We start from the raw sequence: 3,343 nt of genomic DNA on the forward strand, positions 1-3,343 counted from the left end.
TTGAATGTGTACAAATATTTTGTGTGTTTTGAGCAATTAATTGCCAAATAATTTATATATTTTTACTTTTTACTATTGCCTCTTGGATTTTATTGTTATTACATAGAAATAATATTTCTTTTTAGTTTTATTTTGTAGCCTACAAGTTTCCTGAAGCTATCAATTTTCTCAATTAGCATCTTTGCTGATTCCCTAGGATTTTCTAAGTAAATTATCATGATATCTTCAAATAAGAATAATTCTTTCTCCTCTTTTTCTGACTTATACAATTCATGTCTTTCCCTTGTCTTGTTGCCATTTCTAGTTTAACTTCTGACCCAAACCCCTTTGGCATGGAATTTTCCCCTTTTTCGTGAAGATAAAAACCCTCTCCTATGTAAGTGAAAGGGTGGAGTTAGTGAGAGGCAAAAACTTCAGCTCTCTATGAGTTCTTCTTTGGGGACTATCTCTTTCTCAATGGGAGAGATCCTTCACTCTCTGCTATCTGGTATATATTTTCCTATGTATAAGTTCTTTGATTTCTGTCTAGCTATGGTTTGAATCAATGTGTTTCTTTACTGTTTACTATTTGTGTTCATTATGGACTTGGTATTCTGTGAGAGAAGGAACAAGTATTAGATATACAGCTTGGAGTTCCCCCTGCCCACCAAAATTATAAAATGATCAGAAGTTAGATAGATCCAAATTAAATCCCCTAGACAAAATATTTAAGGGGGCAAATAGATATAGTTCTAACCTCTTCTCCCCCTAACGCTTCTCCAAGGAAGACTTTTATTCCTACTAGCAGGGGAAGCAGAAGGTTGGGGCCAGAGGCCACTACTCTGCTCTCCTTAGAGAAAGGGGACATTGAATTGAATCCATGAGAGCTGGTAAGAACACCAAGTGCAGTAGTATAGAGGAAAAAAAGAAGGTGGCGCAGAACAGAGACTTGGGGTTACCCGCAATTAGTAGGAATAACCTGGATGAAGAGCTATCAAAGAAAACTGCAAAGGAATAGTCAGATATGTAGGAGGAGAACCGGGATAAAGTAGCGTAGTGAAAACCTAGAAAGAAGAGGGTGATTGGCAGAATTTTAGGCTTCAGAATGGTCATAAAGGATGAGGATTGAGAAAAGGCTATTGTTGGATTTTGTCCTTTTGAAAGCAGTTTCAGCTGAATGATGAGGTCAGATGCCAAACTGTCCAGTGTTAAGAAGAGGATGAGAAGGAAAGAAGTGTAGACATGTGTAGACAGATCTCTCAAGGAGTTGACCCACAAAAGAGATGGTAGCTATCAGGGTAATTAGTGGATCAAGTGATTTTTTTTTCAGGATGAGAGAGACATAAAGATGTGTGTGTGTGTGTGTGTGTGTGTGTGTGTGTGTGTGTGTGTGTGTGTGTAGTAGAGAAGTAGCCATTAGACAAGAAGAGATTGAAAATAAGTGAGAGAACGGGGATGATGGAAGGGAGCAATCTTCTAGAAAAGACAGTATGGAATGAGATCACTTATGCATGTAGAGGAGTTAGCCTTGATAAGAAGAAGGGCAACCTCTTCCATGTGAAACAGAGATGAAGGTGGAAATAGTGGCAGAAGACATATGAGTGACAGAAAATGGAGGGAGGGGAGAAGAGGGAACTCCAGGTGAATGACCTAAATTTTTTCAGTGAAATAAGAGGCAGGGTTCTCAGATGAAAAGGTGGAATGAGAAGAAACCATGGGAGGTTTGAGAAGTGACAAAAAAGGTTTGGAAAACCCTTGTGGTAAGATAGTGAGAAATTAGAAAGGCATATAAAGATTGCCTTGTTGCCAGGAGGGTGCAGATGAGATTATGTAAATATAAATTTGTAGTAGAACCTGTCAACATGGTGATTTTCTCTAGCACATTAGTAAGCGCAAAGCAGCAGATAGTAGGAGTAATTCAAAGCCAAAATCTGGAAGGGCAAGATCAACAAGAGGATAAAGGGGCAAGGCACTTTCAGAAGAGGATGGTGTAAAGTAGAACTGGTTCACCAAGGTGTCATGATGGGGAAGATTCGGGGCAGCTAGGTGGTACAGTGGCTAGAACACCAGCCTTGAAGTCAGGAGGACCTGAGTTCAAATTTTACCTCAGACACTTAACACTTCCAAGCTGTGTGATGCTGGGCAAGTCACTTAACCCCAATTGCCTCAGCAAAAAAAAAAAAAAAAAAAAAAAAAAAAAAAAAAAAAAAAAAAAAAAAAAAAAGATGGGGAAGACCCTAGGAGTCATGGCCTGGGAAAGGACAGAGTGAGAAGGAAGGATTGCAGGTGGTGGGAAGGATCAAGAATAGAGTTTGGGGTCAAAAGACAGAGGGAGAGATGGAATGGCAAAAGATTATAAATTTAATTTCTCAATTTTTGCTAAAGAATTGAGAGCTCAAAGGTTTGCTGTTTGTATTCATTAGTTGTTTCCTCTCAGCATAATGTAGCTCTCTTATTTATCTCTATGTTGCAAATTTTTGTTTTTGCTTTGTCTGATAGCATGATTGCAACTGTTGCTTTTTATAAATTTACATGATGCATGAGAAATGTTGCTCCAGCCCCTCATTTTTATTCTGTGTATGTCTTTGATTTTTAGATGTGTTATCTTGTAAGCAGCAGATTGTTGGGATTTCTTCTTTTATGACTTGTCGCACTCATTTTGTTGAATTAAAAGTTATGAGAATTGGGCTCATATTTTCCTCCATTCTTTTGAATATTGGGTTTTCTTTCCTGAATTAGGGGGTTTTATTCCTTTTCCTGTTATTTTTGCTTAGAATAACTTAAGGCAACTATTTTCCAGCAGCTGCTTCCCCTTCAGAAAGGGTCAACTAGTATTGAACAAGCTCTTATTATGTACCAGATACTGTACAAAGTGCTGCTGATACAAAGAAGGGCAAATGATAGTCCTGGTTCTCAAGGAACTCACAGTTTTGTGGGGGAGACTATGTGGAAACAATTACATGCAAAGAAACAGTACACAGGATCAGTTGGAGATAATCTCCAAGAGAAGGAGCTAAGATTAAGGAGAACTGGGAATGGCTTCTTGAAGAAGATGGGATTTTAGCTGAGATTTAAAGGAAGCCAGGAAGGGCAAAAGAAAGTGAAAAGAAAGGAAAATTCATGGAGTGTCACGTGCAAGAAACAAGAAGGAGCCCAGCATCATTGAAATGCAGAAAAAGTAGAGGGGCGTGAAGTCTAAGACTGGAAAGATAGAAAGAGAATAGGTTATGAAGGGCTTTAAAAACTAAACTAAGAATTTTGTATTGAACCCAAATTTGCACTTGTATTAGATAACAGAGAGCCACTGGAATTTATCAAATGGAGGCATGACATAGACTTGTATTTCAGGAAGATCATCATGACA

The sequence above is a fragment of the Antechinus flavipes genome, chromosome X, assembly GCF_016432865.1.
Source record: "Antechinus flavipes isolate AdamAnt ecotype Samford, QLD, Australia chromosome X, AdamAnt_v2, whole genome shotgun sequence".
NCBI classification, from domain to species: domain Eukaryota; kingdom Metazoa; phylum Chordata; class Mammalia; order Dasyuromorphia; family Dasyuridae; genus Antechinus; species Antechinus flavipes.